This window comes from Equus przewalskii, chromosome 9 (genome assembly GCF_037783145.1).
Source record: "Equus przewalskii isolate Varuska chromosome 9, EquPr2, whole genome shotgun sequence".
Classification (NCBI taxonomy): domain Eukaryota; kingdom Metazoa; phylum Chordata; class Mammalia; order Perissodactyla; family Equidae; genus Equus; species Equus przewalskii.
In genome coordinates, this window is record NC_091839.1 from 21,594,932 (window position 1) to 21,618,310 (window position 23,379).

General features: G+C 38.2%; 1 pseudogene; it reads right to left on the bottom strand.

The window, feature by feature from the left end:
- Positions 1–13,367: 13,367 nt before the first annotated feature.
- LOC103564671 (vomeronasal type-1 receptor 4-like) lies at positions 13,368–14,583 on the bottom strand (annotated as a pseudogene).
- Positions 14,584–23,379: the final 8,796 nt, after the last annotated feature.

Below are 23,379 nucleotides of genomic sequence, written 5' to 3' on the forward strand. Positions count from 1 at the left end.
CTTTTTCTTTTAGTTCTGTAAACTTTTGCTTTATATGTTTTAAAGTCATGATTATTGAGGCATCAAATGAAGATTTTTTTATATCTTGGTGAATTCAGTCTTTCATCATTATGAAATAAATTACCTTCTTTACATTGAGGAATACCTTTTTTTCCTTTAGGCTCATTTCTCTGATATCGATAAAGATTTATCAGCTATCTTTTGATTAGTATTTGCATGGTATACTTTTCCCATCCTATTACTGTCAAACTTTCTGCATCCTGAAGTTTTATTTGTAAATGGCATATTTTTGAAAATCCAGTCTAACAATCTTTGCTTTTAACCAATACTTAGTTCCAATTATATTTAATGAACTAATGGACTTGGGCTTAAATCTGCTGCCTCCCATTATGCTTTCTATTTCTTCTGCCCTTCTCTGTTCCTTTTTCTCATTGTTCTTTGTGGATTGACTTTGGATTGATTTTATCAGTCCATTTCTCCTCTCTTCCTACTCTGGAATCCACAGACTCTGTTTTTATTCCTTTAGTGGTTCCCCTGGAACAGTGTTTCTGAACCTCGGCACTGTTGGTATGTTTAGCTGGATAATTCCTTGGCAGGGCTATGCTATAGGAAGTTTATCAGCACCCCTGGCCTCCACTCACTAGATAGCAGTAACACCTCTCCACCCCCTCCATGGCCAGAAATGTCTCCAGACATTGCTTGTATGCACTGGAGGCAAAGTCTATCCCAGCTGAGACACTGCCCTAGAAATCACAACATGCATAACCGACATATCAAAGTCTAACAGTAATCAGAACTACCCTCCTTGTGCTTAATGTAAGGACCTTAGAATCTTGATACTCAGAATGCAGTCAGTGGACCAGCAGCCTCAGCACCCTCTGGGAACTTGTGAGAAATGCAGAATGTCTAACCCTACCGAGACTTGTTTGATTTTATCTTTATGCTTCTTTTGTCTTTTATGCCAAAAATCTTAGTTTTCTGTTTTTTTGTGAGGAAGATTGGCCCTGAGCTAACATCTATTGCCAGTCTTTCTCTTTTTGCTTGAGGAAGACTGTCACTAAGCTAACATCTGTGCCAATCTTCCTCTATTTTGCATGTGGGATGCCACTATAGCGTGTCTTGACAAGCGGTGCTGGATCCGCACCTGTGATCCAAACCTGTGAATCCTGGGCAGCCGAAGTGGAGTGCGTGAACTTAACCACTATGCCACCAGGCTGGCCTCTGAAAATCTTAGGTTTTAGTGACATTGACGTAATAATTTATTTGTTTTATCCATATTTTAGGATATGTATATAATTACATGATATCTATAATTTTAGGATATTTGGAAACATTGCCTATTAAATAAATTCTATAAAATATATAATGTATCATATAAATAGAATATATGTTATACAATTATATATTCTATATATTAGGAAAACATAAAATCATTTGTAATAGTTCCAAAATGACTAACAGGTTTACTAATAATCAGTTTACTGAGTATAGCTTAATCTTTCTTTATGGTTCTTTTTGTTTTGAAGAAAGTTCCTGTGTATGGAACCTGAGGTCAGCCACACAGCCCTTTTCTTCCTTTTGAGAAGTGCTTCAGCCATGGATATGTAGAAAGGATTGCTGGTCTCAGGGTCCCATCCTCTGAGATCTCCAGTCGTGGCTTTTCCACCTAGAGGGTAACTCAGCTTCTGTGACCTTTCAGTTGGGAGAATCAAATAAAATGATGATTGTTTAATTTTATTAAGTATATTGTTAGGAGCAGTTACTAATCACCCCATGCTGCAGGGTTTGCTTGCTCTATAAGCCTGACCCTTTCTTTAACAGCTGAAGTTTGCTGTTCGAAACCCTTGATCCTGCGGCTAGGTCAGGGTGAAGAGACGGGTGGAGCCGAGATGAGCTACACTGCCCTAATTTCTCTTCCCCGGCAGGCCTAAACCAGCAGTGGTGCGTTGGTTGTCTCTCCTGACTTCTTTCATGACATCATCCATGAGAACTCACACACTAATATCGTCTCCCTTTTTGATGACTCCATTTCTTTGGCTGAATTTGTTGTTTTTACCTGTTACTCCTCCACTCAGTGCTTCAATCTAGAAGACCTTGATGTAGATGAATTTGTGGAGCCGTTTGATGCCTCTGGCTGCCTTAGCTTCAGTGGTCTGAGTCGAGGTTCGCACACACTCTTAGAATCATTGTGCCCTCAGTGCCAGGAACAGGATCCACCTGTGGTGCATGAACTACAAGTGTCCCTGGAGTAGAATTACCATGGATCCCTGAGCAGCTAAGAATTACAAGGTGGCACCTCATCCCCAATGAGTAAACTGTTCACCCCACGGATAATATCTTGCACGTTGTGATCAAGTATAGATGGAAGGAAGGCACCAAGGTTCATCTCCCCAAATGAATGATGACAGGCCTGAAAACATCCCTCAGATGTCGTGTCTGTGCTCAAAGACAAATTCCATGCACAATTCTGCAGAGATGCACCAACATGGTCTAGAGTTCCCTACTGAGCCACAAGGACTTGGGACCCAGATCAGTTTTTGTCTGTCTGGGTGTGTAGTCAAGATGGAGATAAGGGTATTTCCATTCATTCCCACCAGCTCGTTATTTTCCCTCCATCATTCATTTCCCATTCATTTTACCCCAACCTCTTTCTCACTCTCTGCCTCATTTTTCTAAGGCAACATGTGGTTACCTCATGAACTCTCCCACCATTACCAGAGGATTCCTTTGCACTGTGGTGAGATAGGAGCCAGTCCTTCAGGCATCTCCCAGAGAAGTTGGGACTTTGGACAGGTGGTCAACTCTTTCCCTCCCCGGGGAGAAGCTGGGATCTAGGATTTTTCTCCTGCTCACCCTGTGCTTAGCTGGGGTAGGGGCTACAGCAGCTGTGTGTGTGCTTGCTGAAAACCTCTATCTGTTCTCGCCAGCCTTCAGGTATCTAGAGTGTGCCAGGTTCCATCAGTGCTCCAAGACAGACACGACAAACCAATCCCTTGGGCAGCCCCAGAAAAGTTGGAACTTTGATGTGTGATCCAGCTCTTTCTTTCCTCAGGGAGAAGCTGGGAGCTGGCATGTTCCTTCTGATCAAATGGAGCTGGGTTAGGGGTAGGGATTTTGGCAAGAAGGTGTCTGGAGTTTTCCTAGTGGCTTTGATGTGGCTGGTTTCTGTCTCACCCAGGGTTCAGGAACCTCTTAACTAGTTTCAGAATTTCTCACAAAAGGAATTCAACTGCGTATTGTTGAATCAATGTGTCTGTGAGGGAAAAGGAGGATTCTGAGCTTCCTATTCTGCCATGACCCTCTCAGGCATATATCCTTTTTGTTTCAGCAGCCTTTGGCTGTTTGCAGCCCAATGACATGAATATATAATATAATGTTTTTGATTTTCTCAAAGTTCTATGTCAGTCTTGATAACCCCTTGACTCTTCCTCCTTCTGCCAGGAGAATGAATAACAAACAAAGCACAATCAAGTTACTTGTTTCAGTCCTACCTCTCACTCTTCAGCCTCATTAACAGGTAGGACAGTGCAGGGCCCTTAGTTCTACTTTCCCCAGCATGTAGGTGACGGAATTTTCTACTTGTCCTAGGAAGACTTCTCGTATCCACTAACCAGGACCATGAAGGGTCTTTGCAATTTACTCTTTGAGAAAGTCATGTCTCTCTCAGCATCCCATCCTCATCATCAAGACTGTCAAGAAATGTGAAGAAATGGCTTAGAATTTACCCTATTTGCAAGATAATAAATTAATCTTGTCAGTTTCATGGATGCTGACAGAAGGCATGAGACTCCTCAGATTGAGATAAAAGATTTTATTATTCATGACACAGTCAGCAGCAAGAGCTTCATTTTTGCATTTGTTCCCCTTGTCCACCTCAAGTCCTTCTGAAGTGATACAAAGAGACCCAGGTGGATGCTGCACATGTAGTAGGCTTGTGTCACAACTGAGCAATCCCAGTCTTTTAAAGTTGGTCACAAAAAAACCTACCCAAATTTTGCCTCAGAGGGAGGCATTATCTTTATCATATTGGTTACAATTAATTCACACTTTTCCCTGGAGAGAGATGCTACCTACATGACCTAAGGCTTACTGTTATTCAAAAGATTCTTTAAAAGATAATTCAAGACAGAAGCTGATATAAGCTGTGAAAAAAAACTTGAGACTAATGGAGAATTGTTTCAACATGGTGCACATTCCCTTTAGAGCTAGGGAATAATCAATTCTCTAAACAAAAAGGTCCACTGAAGATTTTTGACACCATAGCTAACCTTGATTGGTGGCACACTGAAGTTGTAAAGATTGAAAGAGACAAGAAGAGAGAGAATTTCCAGTAGACTTGACAGAATGTCAGCTCCAAGGGTGAGATTATGTTAAAGTAGGTGAGGCAATGACAGGTGACAGCAAATGACAAGAAAGCCAAATACATTTCAGAATAAATTGAAATATGTTATCTTGATAAAAAAAAAAAGACTTAAATCACTACCTATACCTGTAACAAATTGATTTTGAATGGATTGATGATGTAAATTTAAAAGTATAAAATATTTTTAGAAGAAAATAGAATACTTCTGAGATCTCATAATAAGAAAAGACTGCTTAAACAGAACAAAAATATTAACTTTAAAGGAGGACATGACAAGTCATATTGTATTAAAATTAAGAGCTTATGCTCATCAAAAGACACCAAGATAGAATTAGAGAAGAGAGAGACAGAGAGAGCCAAGAAAGGCCTCCTATCCAGTGTATATAAAGGACTTTTTAAAATTCAGTAAAAAAAAAAGGACAGAAAACACAATGGGAAAATGAACAAAATAAAGCAACAGACACTTCAAGAGAAAAGTACCCAATGTCTAAAAAACAAGAAAAAATGATCAACTTCCTAAGTAAATAAAGGGACTGCAAATAAAGCTATTACCTGGTTACCGTCACACACCAGCCACAAAGCTAAAATGAAAATGACAGAAAATACTAAGTGTGAATAAAGATATGTATAAACTAGGCATCTCATACACTGTTGGTGGGTGTGAAATTTGTACAAACATTTTGGAAAACTGCAAGTATCTCCAAAAGCTGAGTAGATGTAAACCTGTGACCCAGTAATTCTTCTACAACATATGTATTGAACAGAAATACATACATGTATCACCAAACCACACTTAGAATTTATATACCAGTGCTCATCATCACAGCTCCAACATAAACCCACTCACATATGCATTAAGAAAAGAATGATTAAATTAATTCTTTGATACTCGCATAATGGAATTCCATCACCAATGGCATGAAAAAATAGAGATAAATTAACAAACATGGAATTTTAAAGGCCAAGTACCAAAGAGTCCTTGCTGTGTGATCCCATCCATGAAAATTACAAAGAGGTGAAATTGATGTATGCAGTTATATCACAATAATGATACTCTTGGGGATAATGACTGGGGCACAAGGAGGCATCTGTGAGGCTGTCAGTGTTTTCTTTTTCAGATAGGAGCTGCACACGGAGATGTCTTCAGTTTTTGAAATTTAATTGAAAGTCCATTCATAGCCTGTGCTTAAACATTTTTAAAAGACATATCAGCAATTAAAATAAGTTGTAAGAAGGTAAGTACATTAATATGCGATGACCTTATATTGTGAAGGTGGAAGTTAAAAGTATTACTAACATTAATTGTGATTAGTTTTTAAAAGCATTCTGCAAATTTTGGTTGGAATCTAAGAGATACTAAGTCTATAGCACCCCCAAAAAAAAGGGGGGGGGTAAAATGTAGAGTTTTAAAATAAATTAACACAGAAGAAATCAACATAGAAAGAATAAGAAAATATAACAAGTGTCATGAAGACCACATAGTTGGTAAATGCTTCCCAAATTTGTCCGTTATTATATTAAACATAAAAGACTAATTAATCCTGTTAAAGTGAAATATTATTTGACTATATTCACTTGAATATTTTTATCAAGAGATATAGCTAAGACATAAGAACTAAAGTTAATAAATGAAAAATACATCCCAAGTACGTTAAGGAGATAATCAACTAGAATGGCAAGATAAATAAATATTAGAGACTCCGCTGCCTCATTTGACTCAGACTCTGCCACTGCCACCAACCAATCGCCCCAACACCACCCGCAGCCCTGGTACAGGGACACATGCTCTACTGCAAGACAGTGTGAAGATGAGTCAACTGTGAATTTAAATGAGGCCTGCAGGATGCATGCCCTCCAGGCAGGCATGGTGGAGAAACTGACAGAGTCCATGGTACCAGCTTTCTCAGGTAGAAACATCTCCAGTGTCACCACCTTTGTGTTCAACTACTTGGCCTTCAACACATCCCACCAGGTCCTGGGCCGGCTGAATACTAGCAGAAGGGTAAAGAAGGAGGTTGGTGTCAAGATAGTGGTGTAGGCATACTCTGAACTCACTTCCTCCCATGGACACAACAAGTTTACAACTATTCTTGGAACAATTACCCCTGAGAGAACTGAAAACTGGACAAAAAGAACCTCTGCAACAAAAGACAGTCCTGACTGAGGTGGAAGAGGCAGAAATTCCTTTCTGGAGAGAAAAAGCCACCTTCCTAAGTGTTGGTGCTTTATGGCTGGCCAGGAGCAATCCTAAGGTACACAGCCTTCCCTGGAGGAGTAGGGGACCTGAGCAGGGGAGCATTACTGCTATAAGCATCCTTTGGACTCAGCATAACCTAGATGAGTGTCATAATATCTGGCTTTGCTGGTTACTGACAACAACAGGGAATACTCCTAGAAAAGCTGTTGAACATAAGGGGAAAAAGCTGGCTCTTAAAAGGCATATGCACAAATTCCCCTGTTTCAGAAAGCAACCTAAAATCACCAGAAAGAAAGGTTCACAGTCCTTTTGTGAAAAGAAACTCATCTAATAGGCTCTGGGTGCATCTCATTGAGAGGTGAGACCTCTGGGACTGAGACATTGGTGGCAGCCATTATTGTGACCTGGTACAACCATGCTGACAGACACTGGTGGGCACTATTGGAGTTCTTCCCCTGGCCTATTGGCCCAAGGTCTGTCACACCCACTAAAGCATTGATTTAATCCAGCTCAGCCAGGGCAGTCAGCCCACCCTAGCAACTGGCCTGACCCAACAGCAAGCCCTTGGGCAACTTATGGGCCTGCATAGGCTGGGTGCCTGGATCCTCTTCATCTGGGCAAATGGGTCCAACTCTGTGGGGCAGGGTGTGTGTGAGGAGCAGGTGGAGTGTGTGGGACATTGGTAGAGTGTGTGGGGCCTCTCCAGTGGGGTGACTGTGTCCACTTCAGGGGGTCAGGACATGCACATGTGACAGGACTGTGTTGGCAGTGTGTGTGGCCCTGTGGGTAGTGGGGCTTGTCAGTGGCAGAAAAATGTGCTTCTCACACAGGCACATAGAGTATCAGCCCCACCTTCCAAAGGATGAAACAATTGGGTGCTCACATGCCTGGGTCCAGCCCCACTCAGCTGCAATCCAGAGAGAACTGACAAGAGCCTTGCAGTCCAGAAGCCAACAGCAATTGTAAGTCCCTTAGCCTGGCAACCTGCCATGCTGGAGGCCTACTGACTTAACAGAAAAACTGCAACAGGAATGTGCTATTAGACCTTGCACCCAGCTGTGCTTGGGCTGCCCACACGCAATAAAGTGACTGAAGAGTCCACAGCAGCCACACACAGCTGAACCTTACAACCAGCCAGCCAGGGGGACAGCCTAGCCTCCCTGGGCACCTGCAACAAGAGCAGCCCTGCCACAGCAGAAGGACACATAGCCCACACAGTGCACACCCCTGGAATATTTGGAACTGGTGACAAGAGGGAAGCACACTGCTGGGCCTCATAAGGCATGTCTTACATAATGCCCCAGCTCCAAGATCAGGAGATGTAGCCAACCTACCTAATACATCAACATAAACACAGAGAAAGAGGCAAAATGAGGAGACAAAGGAATACATTCCAAGTAAGTGATAGGACAAAACCCCAGGAAAAAAAAAACAAACTAACTAAATGAAACAGAAATAAACAAGCTACCTGAGAAAGAGTTCAAGCAAAAAGTCATAAGGATGCTCTCTGATCTTTGGAAAAGAATGGATAAACTCAATGAGAACTTGAACAAAGAATTGGAAAATAGAAAATAGAACAATTTGGAAATGAGGAATACAATACCGAAAATGAAAAATTCGCTAGAGGCACTCAATAGCAAAGTAGATGATATAGAAGAATGATTCAGTGAGCAGGACGAAAGACTAGAGGAAATCCACCCAAGCTGAACAGATAAAAGAATTAAAAATAACAAGAACAGTTTAAGGGACCTCTGGGGCAACATCAAGCACACTAACATTAGTATTATAGGTGTTCCAGAAGGAGAAGAGAAAGATAAAGGGGTAGAGAATCTATTCAAAGAAATAATAGCTGAAATTTTTCCTTACTTAAGGAAGGAAATACATCCAAATACAAGAAGCACAGAGAGCACCTAACAAGATAAACCCAAAGAGGCCCACAGCAAGAGACATTATAATTAAAATGTCAAGAATTAAAGATAAAGAGAGAATCTTAAAATCTGCAAGAGAAAGGCAACAAGTTACATACAAAGGAAACCCCATAAGGCTATCAGCTGACCTCACAGAAGAAACCTTACAGAAGTAGCATGATGTATTTAAACTGCTGAAAGGGAAAAATGTACAGCCAAGAATACTCTACCTGGTAAGGCTATCATTCAGAATGGAAGGAGAGATAAAGAGTTTCCCAGACATGTAAAATTTAAAGGAGTTCATCAACAAGAAACAAGTTTTATAACAAATGCTAAAGGGACTTATTTAAGTGGGAAAGAGAAGACCACAAATAGGAAGAAAATTATTTTCTCAAAGTCAATAAAATCACTGGTAAAAGTAAGGTAGCAGATCAACTATCTATGAAGATAATATGAAGATCAAAAGACAAAAGTACTAAAATTACCTATTTCCATGATAAGAGGATAGCAAATACACACACACACACAAAGAGGTTTGATATGATGTCAAAAACATAAAATGTGGGAGGAGAGGAGTAAAAGAGAAGAGTTTGTAGAAAGAGGTCCAACTAAAGAGACCATCAACTTCATATAGATTACTATATATGTATGCCATTATATATGAATCTCATGGTAGTCACAAACAAGAAACCTATGACAAATACACAAAAAATTAAGAGAAAGGAACCCAAACCTAATACTAAAGAAAGCTATCAAATCACAAGGAAAGAGAGCAAGAGAAGAAGAAAGAAACAGAACTACTAAAACACCCAGAGAAAAAAGTAACAAAATGGCAATAGGTACATATTTATCACTAGCTACTTTAAATGTCAATGGACTAAATGCTCCAATCAAAAGGCATAGGGTGGCTGATTGGATTTAAAAATAAAAGAAAAAAAACCAAGATCCATATATATGCTGCATAAAAGAGACACTTCAGACCTAAAGACACTCCCAAACTGAAAGTGAAGGGATGGAAAAAGATACTCCATGCAAATGACAATGAAAAGAAACTTAGGGTAGCAACACTTATGTGAGACAAAATAGACTTTAAAACAAAAACTGTAACGTGAGATAAAGAAGGGCACTACATAATGATAAAGGGAACAATGCAACAAGAGGACATAACACTGTAAATATCTATAAACGCAACACAGGAGCACCTAAATATATAAAGCAATTATTAACATAAATAAAATGGGAAATAGAACACAATACTAGTAGGTGACTTTTAACACTCCACTTACACCAATTGATGCATCATCTGAACAGAAGACCAATAAGGAAGACCAGAAGACCAGATGGACTTAGAAGATACCTAGAGAATTTTCCAACCAAATATCGCAGAATATGCATTCTTTTCAAATGCACATGTAACATTCTCCAGGAGAGATCACATATTAGGCCACAAAACAAGTTTTAGTAAATTTAAGAAGACTGAAATAATACCAAGCATCTTTTCTGACCACAACAATATGAAACTAGAAATCAACTACAGGAAGAAAATTAGAAAAGACAAATATGTGGAGATTAAACAAAATGCTACTGAACAATGCTCAGGTCACGAAATCAAAGGAGAAATCAGAAAATACCTGGAGACAAATGTGAATTAAAATACGACATGCCAAAATTTATGGGATAGAGCAAAAGTGGTTCTAAGAGGGAAGTTTATATCAATATAGGCCTACCTCAACAAACAAGAAAAATCTCAAACAATCTGGCAGTGCATGTAAAGGAACTGAAGAAAATGAACAAAGCCCAAAATCTGTAAAAAAGAAGGAAATAATAACAACCACAGCAGAAATAAATGAAATAGAGACTTAAAAAAAAAAAACAAAAAAAGAAAAAAAAGAAAAAAATCAATGAAACCAAGAGGTGCTTCTTTGAAAAGATAATCAAAATTGACAAACCTTTAGCTACACTCACAAAGAAAAAAAGAGAGAAGGCTCGAATAAATAAAATCAGGTGCAAAAGAGGGGAAATTACAATGGACACCTCAGAAATACAAAAGATTATTAAAGAATACTGTGAGAAGTCATATGCCAACAAATCAGATAAATTCTAAGAATCATACAACCTTTCAAACTGAATCAAGAAGAAATAGGGAATTTGAATAGACCAATCACCAGTAAAGAGATAGAAACCATAATCAAAATCCTCCCAAAAAATAAAAGTTCAGGACCAGATGGCTTTCCTCATGAATTCTAGCAAATATTCAAAGACTTAATACCTATCCTTCTCAAAGTCTTCCAAATATTGAAGAGGAGGGGAAGCTTCCTAACTCATTCTACAAGCCAACATATGATAACAAAATGAGACAAGGAAAACACACATACGCAAATTAAAGACCATTAACACTGATGAACATCAATGCAAAAATCCTCAACAAAATACTAACAAATTGAATAGAACAATACATTAAAAAGATCATACTACATGATCAGGTAGGATGTGTTCCAGGGATGCAGGGATAGTTCAACATCTGCAAATCAAGCTATTTAATACACCCCATTAACAACATGAAGAATAAAAATCACATGATCATCTCAATAGACACAGAGAAAGCATTTGACAAGATAGATCGTCCATTTATGATAACAACTCTGAATAAAATGGGTATAGAAGGAAAGTACCTCAACATAATAAAGGCCATATGTGACAAACCCACAGCTAATGTTCTCAATGGAGAAAAATTGAAAGCTATCCCTGAAAGAAGAGGAACCAGACAAGGATGCCCACTTTCACCACTCTCATTTAACATGGTATTGGAAGTCCTACCCAGAGTAATCAGGCAAGAAAAAGAAATAAAAGGGATCCAAGTTGTAAAGGAAGAAGTGAAACTGTCAATATTTGCAGGTGACATGATTTTGTATATAGAAAACTCTAAAGAATCCACGAAAAATCTTTTAGAATTAAATGAATATGGTAAAGTTGATGGATACAACATCAGCATACAAAAATCAGTTGGTTTTCTATACACTAACAGTGAAATAGCAGAAATAGAAATTAAGAATACAATCCAGTTTACAATTTCAACAAAAAGAATAAAATATCAAGGAATAAACTTAACCAAAAAGCTGAAAGATCTGTACACTGAAAACTGTAGAACATTGTTGAAAGAAATTGAAGAGGACACAAAGAAATGGAAAGATATTCCATGCTCTTGGGTTGGAATAATTAGCATTGTTAAAATGTCCATAGTACCTAAAGCAATATACAGATTCAGTGCAATCTCTATCAAAGTTCCAACAACATTTTCTACAGAAATGGGAAAAAGAATAATAAAATTTATATGGAACAAGAGACCCAGAATAGCCAAAGGAGTCATGAGAAACAAAGAACAAAGGTGGAGGTATCACACTCCCTGATTTCAAAATATACTACAAATCTATAGTAACCAAAACAGCATGATGCTGGCATAAAAACAGACATACAGATCAATAGAATAGGATTGAGAGCCCAGAAATAAACCCACACATCTATAGACAGCTAATTTTCTACAAGGGGGCCAAGAACAGACAATAGAGAAAAGAAAGTCTCTTCAAGAAATGATGTTGGGAAAACTGGACAGCCACATGCAAAAGAATGAAAGTAGACCATTATCTTACACCATACATAAAAACTAAGTCAAAATGGGTTAAAGACTTGAATATAAGACCTGAAACCATTAGACATCTAGAAGAACACATATGCTGTACACTCTTTGATATCTGTCTTAGCAGCATATTTTCAAGTACCATGTCTGACCCAGCAAGGGGAACAATAGAAAAAATAAACAAATGGGACTACATCAAAGTACAAAGCTTCTGCACAGCAAAGGATACCATCAACAAAATGAAAAGAACATAACAATCGGGAGAAGATATTTGCAAACCATATATGAGATAATGGGTTAATATCCAAAATATATAAAGAACTCATACATTTCAACAACAAAAAAACTAACAACCCAATTAAAAAATGAGCAAAAGATCTGAACAGATATGTCTCTGAAGAAGTTATACAGATGGCCAACAGGCACATGAAACGATGTTCAACATCATTAACAGGGAAATGCAAATCAAATCTACAATGAGATATCACCTCACTCTGGTCAGAATGGCTATAATTAGCAAGACAGGAAACAACAAATGTTGGAGAGGATGTGGAGAGAAGGAAACCCTCATGCAGTACTGGTGGGAGTGCAAACTGCTGTAGCCACTATGGAAAACAATATGGAGATTCTTAGAAAAATTGAGAATAGAACTGCTATATGATCCATCTATTCCACTGCTGGATATTTATCCAAAGATCATGAAAACACGAATGCACAAAGATGCATACACCCCTATGTCCATTGCAGCATTACAGTACCATCACAGTAGCAATACTTTGAAGAAACCTAAGTATCTATTAAATGACAAATAGACAAATAAGAGGTGGTATATATACACAATGGAATATTAAGCCATAAGCAATGATGAAATCTGGCCATTTATGACAACATGGATGGACCTTTAGGGTATTATGCTATGTGAAATAAGTCAGAGAGAGAAAATCATATACCATATGATTTCAATCATAAGTAGAAGACAAAAACAGCAACAAACAGCCACATAGAGACGGAGATTGGATGGTGGTTACCAGCAGGGAAGGAGGTAGGGGAGTGGGTGAAAGGGGTGACTAGGCACATGTGTGTGGTGATGGATTGTAATTAGTTTTGGGGTGGTGAACATGATGTCATCTGCAAAGAAATAGAAATATAATGATGTACACTGGAAATTTATATAATCTTGTAAACCACTGTTACTGCAATAAAATAAATAAAAAAGATTAATAAAGAAAAAAAGACTTTATGTTCAAGCAATTTATTATTGTTGTAATTAGTATTATTTTAAATTCTAAATTTTACATAAGGATGTAAAATTTTCCAATATTATTTCCTGATGATTAATAACCATAATATGATTTATATGCATACACACATGAGCATGCACACACATACACTTATAATATGCATGTGCATATTATAATATGCATGTGCATATAATATGCAATATTATATAATATAATATAATGTGTGTGTGTGTGTGTACCACCACTCTTTTGTAATATGACTGCCTCAGATGATTCTGTGGTGGATGAATGAATAAACTGAACATTGTGCAAAAACACAATTTTCATTTTTCTCCTAGATGAGGAAATTTTGTATTCCTTATTCAGGCAAAGCAGAGCCTGGATACCCTGGAGTCACAGCTCGTGAGCCGAAAGGGACTGACAGTTGGGAAACACAGAGTGATTATGGCAGAGGTGTTCACCAGGAACAAGTTAGGATTGTTAAAAAGAGCCAACCACACTGGAAAGATGGAGGAAAGAGTGTAAAAATAGACAAAGGTGCTCACCCAGAATAAGAGTGGTTTTCATAGCTCTCGACTCGGGAGGATCTGGAGGAGACGTTGGTCCTATGGATGTGTTGGACCCTCCTTTTTTGCCTGTGCAGGATGAAAACCATGGAGCCACTGGCCCAGACCATGAGCCCCAAATAGAAAATGTCAGGGAATGATGCAATGCTGCAGATAGTGAGTCTCTGGTTTTGTCATAATGAACAGTATTCAAAATCTTTTTTGTTTGTGATGTTTTTGTTTCTCCACTTTCCAGTCACATACATAGGAAAAATTGTGTCTACTAGTATGTGGAGGATCCAGCACAGGAATTTGCTGGTGCTCGTATATTTGGGAGCTTTCAATTTTAGCTCTGTCCAGCTGTAATTCCTGAGGCTGGTGGTGATGGCCTGGAAGATACTCAAGAAGCAGCTGCTACCAATGGACATAACCTCTGCCCACTCTGTGAACATAGAAAAGAAATTTGCATCCAAAACTACTGAGGAAATGTCTCAACCCAAAAGCTGCCATTGTCTGGGGGGGCTCCTTTATAGAGAATAAACAAGGAGTTGGCTGCAATCAAGTGCTCAAGAATCAAATCTATGGACCTCGACCCGCACCCACTGAAGTAAAGGAAAATAGAATGGTAAAGAGAGAAATTGCCCAGGATTCCAATGATAGCCTGTGTTAAGAAGGTCGTTCCCATTGCCAGATCCCTCGTGGCCATCTTGTCAGCTCCCAGTCACTGATACTTGTCTTCTGAGGTAGATGATCCTGAATGGGCACAGGTTATACATATAGCATCAACTGAAATCCAATATTCTGCACTTAGCGTTAGTTTCACTAAGAAATACTTAATGTTCTTTCTGTACTAAGAGGTTTTCAAGGGTTGAATGTATAACTTTTAAAGAGCACTTATAATGTGAAATCACTCCTGGAAAGGCAGTACATATGGCAACTTCTTCATTCTTCAGAAATCTGTGAGGCAGACACTTCTGTGATTTTAATTATAAGGTGAGGAGAATGTACACATAGAGAGGCTAAGTATTTGTCAAAATCTGCTGCTTAAGGAAGAATGGGGACTTGAAACCAGTTGGGCTCCGTCAAAAATCCAGAAATAGCAAAATTCAAACCACCAAATCAATAAATAATATTTAGTAAGAGTTTATTGTGCATCGAAGATCAGTTCGCAAACTGAGAGTTTTTAAATTCAAAGATTGATATGAAGCTTAGGGACGTGACCATGTTACAGGATGGCTAACAAAGTAAAGATGAGTGAGTTGTTTAACTTTATTACAATGGAGGTTTCCGGACAGCAGGGGACTGGTTAAAAGTGATTATCTTGCACCATTTTTAGGAAGATGGCTTGTTTCTTTTACAATTATCAGAGGCATTTAAAAGAAATAACTTAAGTTTGGCTTATGTTTATGAAATAAGCTAGATTTATTTTTGCTTACATGTCTTATATGGTTTTGTCTGCTCAGGGAATTTTCAGCACTGGTCTGTATTTTGTATTTAATTTTAATAGCTGGTATCAAAGACAAAGCATTGAACTACTGTGCTGTATTAAAAATCTAGTTAGCTGTGTTCATGAAATAATCCAGATCTATATTTAGTTTTAATTTGACAGTTTGTCATTTGATTTTAGACTGGTGGTATTTTACAATTTCATTATAACAAGATTACATTTATTTGTAAAGATTTATTCTATATGCCAATATCAACTATGTGTAAAGCTTTAGATATCTTAGTGACATTTGATGCACTGCTGGCAGCAGAATGCTGCAGGAAGCTGACCCATGAAAAGCTACATGTAATAAATATAAGAATGGCTTGACATTAGGAGGGTCATGGAAAGACTCATTTGCATTTATGTCAAGAACACAAGTATAGTGGCAAGAGTCACAGGAATTGTTGAATAATCATATCATGCCTTAAATTTTGGACATAACACACCAATACATGATAAAGTAGTGTAGGGTTGAAAGTATATTATTATTAATTTCAGATAATATATGTATTTGTTTATTAATACCTGAGTTAAGTAAAATTATTCACAATGATGCAACATTTGTGAATGATATTAAAATATGCAATATACACAAAATAGCATTTGCAAGGCATGAAATCTTGTGCATTTTATAAATTGAGGTAGTAGATTTTAGGATTGTTAGGAGAATATATATATATGTTTAATAGACTTTATCTTTTAAATCAGTTTTAGATTCACACCAAAATTGAGCAGAAGTTACAGAGATTTCACATATATTCCCTGCCTCCTCACACATATTCACAGTGTGTACAAAATCCACAGTGGTACATTCGTTACAACTGATGAGAATATTTCTTAATCAGGTGAACACAGGACAATACGAGCCAGACAGTTGCTGTGTAAAACATGTAATTATTATGTTGACTATTCCTTTAATGTTCCTTCCCTAAATTTAAGAGGGAAAATAGCCTCAGTATAATCAATAGACTACAATGTTTTCAAGAGATACAAATACTATCTCTATTAATTGCATCATACACTCAGAGTTAAAGAAAATATTTTTATTCAAGCAATTGCCATTCAGATATATTTTCTGTGCAGGATCAGATGATTCCTGTAGATTTATTGTACTCTTCATTATAAGCACACCTCTAGTAATCCTGAAAATTTAGTCTATGATTCCTGTGAAGTAGTCATAACAGCAGATTGATTTCAGAACTACATCCTTAAGCATCTTAAAAGTCACATTTCATTATTACTTGCATTAAATACCAACAATCATTGTCAGTGAAGATTACATAACATTGCATTAGGAGGCATCAAACATTGGTGTAGTGTGCAAGACACCCCAACATTCCTTAGTAGCTCAGCTCTTTCCTCAGCAATTATTTCTCCTTCCTGTGTGCTTTGGCATGAGACCAGGTTCAAACCCAGAGAATCTTTTGCTGACCGGATAGTTTGTGCAGAATCCTGCTATGCCTCCTTCCCTTACAGACTGCCTCTCAGACTGAAATAGCACATACTTACCCAACTCCTTCCTGCTGCTAGGACAGTGGGCTCAACGTGATGGTCACTATGGCCAGAATGTATGTGGGAGGGAGGCATCCAGACCCTGATATATAATTTTGTGACTCTGACCTCCCCTCTCCTCAGAATTGCAATTATTTCATCTGTAGCAACAGTGGGAGTGCAGGCTTGGGAGCTCAGAACATTATTGAAAACATTTCTCCAAGTTGTTAATTACCGAAAACAATTACAAGTTTCTGGTTAGTGCTCCTTAGGAGACTATTGGAGTGTTTTTTAGAGGATTTTTCTTTTCCATCATCTCTGAATGCAGACAAGGTCTCACATGGAGGCAGCAGGAGATGTTGATGTCTGACATGTGAGGGACTGGCTGCAAGTCTGTGTGTCTCACTGGATTCTTCACTTTCCTGAGAAGCTCTTCTGCCTAATCTCTAGTTCTTGCCTAATATTCATTCCAGAGAACTGAACCATCATTTAAGTTATTAGCAGAGAAATGGAATGAGACAAAATAACTAGGAATGATTTTGAATGAGGTACTAGTAAAAGAAACAACTTGATGCAAATAATTTACATTGAAAATCATTGAGCTCAACTGCATAAATCATAGTCAATTAATTTGGACTCATTTGCACAATTTAATCCCTATTTATATGGAAATATTGTGGGAAAATATACTTTAACATTGTTAACCTCTTCTAGTGATAGGAAGTAGACACAGAAGAATATGCAGTGAAAAAAGAGAAAAGGTTCTGAAATAGTCCTTCACACATAAAAGCACCAGGATCAGATCCTTTAACAGGCCAATTCTATCATTCTTATTACTGTCAGATAAGCCAATGCTACTTACTTACTTTAAGAACATTGTACGGTTACCATACTTCTCTACACTTATTTTGGCTGAATTTGCAAAAGGAGCACTTGTTGTTTTGACAATTAAAAAAAAAATTGGAGTTCAAATTGATTAAGTTTTCCTATACCCAAATCCACAATTTAATCCAGATTCACTATCCAGTCACCCCCAAGTTTCAGGTTGGTGTTTAGAGCAACAACTGTGGACAATCCAAACTACTAACACACAAAAACCCATTTACACATGGATGCAAATACACATGTGCAGGCACACACAGTGAAATACACACTCATATACACTCACATACTTATGCACATACAGTCACATACGGACACCATGTTAGTTGCACATTCATAAACATTCATGAACATACCATACACAAATTCACAATCATATTCTTAAACACGCATGATGCACAACGTTCACACAAACTCACAGTTATACCTTTTCATACAATCACACAGTCACTAAGCATGTGTGAATCTCAATAACGTGTTCTTACACAGAAGAATTGTTATGTCTCCACACCTCTGGATGCCTAAAAAGGGGTGCCTTCCGTTTTCACCCTTTATAATCCTTCTAACCCTACAGCAACCTACAAAAGCAATATTTATAATATGCAGCATTTAAAAAGTGATGTAAGCATTGCCACTGTAAGTTGATACATTTGGTGGGAAAATTTGGGTGTTTGGGGGAGTGACCATGCATGGGTGTGTGACAGAGCAAAGTCAGCAGGAGAAGGCACAGGGGAAGGGGGGGCATATGGATAAGATGGTGACACAGAGATCCTGGGGTGGGGGTGGGGCGGCTAGAGAGTGCAGGAGAAGAAAACAGCAGAAGGATAAAAGACAAAAGAGTATTAAATGTCATAGAGTACATTATCAGTTTTTAGGGCACAAGGGGACAACATGTGCAGGGAAGTTAAGGGTATGGGCATATTGGATTCTGGGGAAAGAGGGGTGCAGTTTTCATGGGAATGAAAGGGATAATGGGGATGGGTGTTTATTGGGAAAAAATACTAATGGTCTGTGGTTGGTGAAATTTACAGGAGACAATGTCTTTGAGGGGTTAAAAAAATGGTGATAGACGAAGAAGGGGCATATGTGTGGGGTAGGCTGATCTTGGAAGTATAGTGTGGTCCAAGGCAGATCTAGGGTGTGGCAAGAGGAGACAGAACCTGGAGGAGATAATGAGTACAAGGTGGGAGGCAAAATAGGTGCCAGATATGAGGGAGCTGGGGAAGGTAGTGGACATGAGTGAGCTAAGGATTCCAGGAGACAGGGACTATAGGGTTGGGTGTAAAGGGTGCAGGGTGTGAATTGGATTCATGGAGGAGTTGAGGACACCTGAGAATTGAGGCTGGGTCATGTGATGGTGTGGCGCATAGAGGACCCAGGAAAAGGGCTGAGATATTTGAAATGGAGTGGACATAGGGCAAGAAAAAGAGGGTCTTAGAGGATGTGGCTTGCTTGGGTGATGGAAGTTGAGGACGGTCAGATTGGAGTCCCTGGAATAGTGGTCACAATGGGATGGATGTCAAAAAGGTGATAGGAGGGAGGTTGTGGGTGACATATAAAAGTCTGAGAGTGACATCATCATCATGGTGGAGTGAGTTGTTCCTTTTGTGTTTCCTCTCTAAGTTACAACTAAATGGACATCCATAAACCAAAAAAGGACTCCCTACACAGCACAACAGAATGCCTGAGAGATCCATGCAACTATACATCTGAAGGTGGGTGGACTGGACTCCCAAGAAGCAGTGAAATGAGGAACGTGGCCCCTTACCCCTCTCTGGAGGCAGTGATCCAGGTCGCAGATCCTCAAACAGTGGCCAATGTGACTGTGAGTGGAGGTAGGGGAAGCCAGGCACATGCACGAATGCTTGTGAAGCAGGAGTAGCCTGCCCTATGGAAGCACCCACCATGCCATGGCAGCCCTACTCACGTGAATACTTCCCACTGAGCTGAGCATAGCAGGCCAGCCCATATGAAGGCACTCTGCTAAGTAGCTGCAGCCCAGCCTGAATGAAGGCAGAGCAGCCAACCAGCACAAGTAAGTGCAGATGGGGCAGGAACAGAACAAACAGACCCTGCCCTCCCTATTGGTAGCAAGGGGAATCTGCAACCAGAAACAACAAGATCACAGTAGAACTGGTGACCCAGTCCCAAGTGGTGGCAACCAAGACATGAGCTCCACCAGCAGCAGGGGCTGTATACACATTCCCAGGTCCCCAGACCCCACCAGTGACAGTGACACCTGTGAACCCAGCACCCATGGCAGCAGTGCAACTAGAACCCCAAGACAACTCAGGAACAGCAGCAAAGGCACTGCATGGGATGTCAGCATCCAAACCCAAGGAGAACCACTGGAGGAACCTGAGACCTAGGTGACCAGGACCAAAGTAACCAAAGCTGTACCCAAATAAGAAAAGGTGATTACTGCCACAAATGTGCTGGGAGAGGATCAATTCATCAAACACCATGATAAACAGAGAAGACTACAATCTAACTGACAGAGAATTCAAAATAGTTATCATAAAAAAAAATAAATGAACTACAAGAAAACTCAGAAAGACAGTTCAATAGTCTCAGGAATAAAATTAATGAACAGAAGGAATATTCACTAAACAGACTGAAGCTCAAAAATAACCAAACTGAAATTCTGGATATGAAGAACACAATTAATGAGTTAAAAAATAATGTAAAAAGCCTAAAAAATAGAGTAGCCCTTATGGAGGAGAGAATTAGTGACTTAAAGATGGAAACCTAGAAACACTTGAGGTGGAGAAGGAGAGAGAACTAAGATTTTTAAAAAATGAAGAAATTCTTTGATAAATACCCAACTCAATTAGGAAAAGTAACATAAAGATCATAGATATCCAAGAGGGATAAGAGAAGGACAAAGGAGCAGAGAGCTTGTTCAAAGAAATAATACTTGAGAACTTCCCAAAACTGGGGAGGGAACTGGACACACAAGCACACAAATTCAATAGAACTGCTAATTACATCAATGCAAAAGGACCTTTTCCAAGGCATATAATATTAAAATTGTCAAAAGTCAATGACAAAAGAAAAAAAAGGTGAAGGGCAGCAAGGGAGAGGAAAATAACCTAAAAAGGAACTCCCATCAGACTTTCAGTAGATTTCTCAGCAGAAATCTTACAGATGAGGAGAGAATGGAATGAAATATTCAAAATACTGAAAGACAAAATCTATCAGCCAAGAATACTCTATCTAACGAAATTATCCTTCAGATATGATGGAGAAATAAAATCTTTCCAAGATAAACAAAAGCTGAGAGAGTTATCACCACTAGACCTGCCTTGCAAGAGATGATGAAGGGAGCCCTCCTACCTAAAACAAAAAGACAAAGGTTTACAAAGCTTTGAGCAAGGAGATAAATAGACAGACAAAATCAGAAAATTGCAGCTCACTATCAGAATAGGTTAGCAAACACTAATTATAACATAAAATATAAAGGGGAAAAAAGCATCAAAAATAACTGTACACATTTCAATTTAGTCACAAAGTCACAACACAAAAAAGAATAATTTGTGACAACAAAAATATGAAAGGGGAACCGGAAAAGGATGGAACCTGCATAGGCTAATGGAGATAAGAGGCTATCAGAAAATGGACTGTCTCATCTATGAGATCTTTTATGCACACCTCACAATAATCACAAAACAAAAAATTGGAGCAGAGTCACAAATCACAAATAAAGAGAAAATTGATAAAACTATCACAGAAAACCACCAAACTGAAACGGCAATCAGAAATACAAGGGAAAAGAAACAATGGAAATATAGAACAATCAGAAAACAAAAGATAAAATGGCAGTATTATGCCCAGAAATATCAGTAATCACTCTAAATATAAATAGACTGAATTCACCAATAAAAAGACACAGAGTGGCTGGAGGGATTAAAAAACAGAACCCAACAATATGCTGGCTTTATGAAATACATCTCAGCTCTAAAAACAAACATAGGCTCAGAGTGAAGGGATGGAGGATGATACCCCAAGCGAAAGGAATCATGTGTAACCATAATTTTACCAGAGAAAGCAGAATTAAAAATAAAAAAGATAATGAGAGACAAAGATGGGCATTATATAATGATAAAATGGACATTCCACCAAGAAGACATAACACTTAATATATATGCACCTAAGATGGGAGCATCAAAGTATATAAAGCAACTATTAAGAGACCTACAAGGAGAAATTGACAACAACACAATAATAGTAGAGGACCTCAACACCCCATTTATGTCAAGGGATAGATCATCCACACAGAAATTCAACAAGGAAATAGTGGCCTTAAATGAAACACTAGACCGAATGGATTTAACAGATAATATAAAACATTTCATCCAAAAGCAGAAAAATACATATTCTTCTCAAATGCACACAGAGCATTCTAAAGATAGACCATATGTTGGAAAACAAGGCAAGACTCAATAAATTTAGGAAGATTGAAATCATATCAAGCATCTTTTCTGATCACAATGCTATGAAACTGGAAGTCAACTACAAGAAAAAACCTGGGAAAGGCACACATATGTGAAGACTAAACAACATGCTACTGAACAACCACTGGATCAATGAAGAAATCAAACGAGAAATCAAAAAATACCTGGAGACAAATGAAAATCAAAACAGAGCATACCAACTCTTATGGGATACAGCAAAAGCGGTCCTAAGAGGGCAATTTATAGCAATACAGTCCTACCTCAACAAACAAACGAAAAATCTCAAATAAGTAATCTTAAACTACACCTAAAACATCTAAAAGAACAAGAAAAAGAAGAACAAACAAAGCTCAAAGTCAATAGAAGGAGGAAAATAATAAAAATCAAAGCAGAAATAAATGAAATAAGAGACTAATAAAGAGCAGAAAGGATCAATGAAACTAAGAGCTATTTCTTTGAGAATATACACAAAGTTGACAAACTCCTAGGCAGAATCACTAAGAAATAAAGAGAGAAGACTCAAATAAATAAAATTAGAAATGACAGAGGAGAAATTACCATGGATACCACAGAAATACACAGGATTATAAGAGAATACTACAAAAAGCTATATGCCAACAAATTGGATAACCTAGAAGAAATGGATAAATTCTTAGAATCATACCACTTTCCAAAACTAAATCAAGAAAATTAAGAGAATCAGAATAGACCAACTGCAAGCAAAGAGATTGAAACGGTAATCAAAAGCCCCCCCAAAAAACAAAAGTCCAGAACAGATGGCTTCTCCGGTGAATTCTCCCAAACATTCAAAAAAGATTTAATACCTAACTATTTTAAACTATTACAAAATACTGAAGTAGACAGAACATGTCCCAACTCATTCTATGAGGCCAACATTACCCTAATACCAAAACCAGGCAAGGACAACACAAAGAAGGAAAATTACAGGCCAATATCACTGATGAACATAGATGCAAAAATCTTAGCAAATCAAATACAACAACACATTAAAAGGATCATAAACTATGATCAAGTGGGATTTATTCCAGTGATGCAGGTATGGTTCAATATCTGTAAATCAATCAATGTGGTACACCACATTAGCAAAATGAGGAATTAAAATCGCATGATCATCTCAATACATGCAGAGAAAGAATTTGACAAGATACAATATCC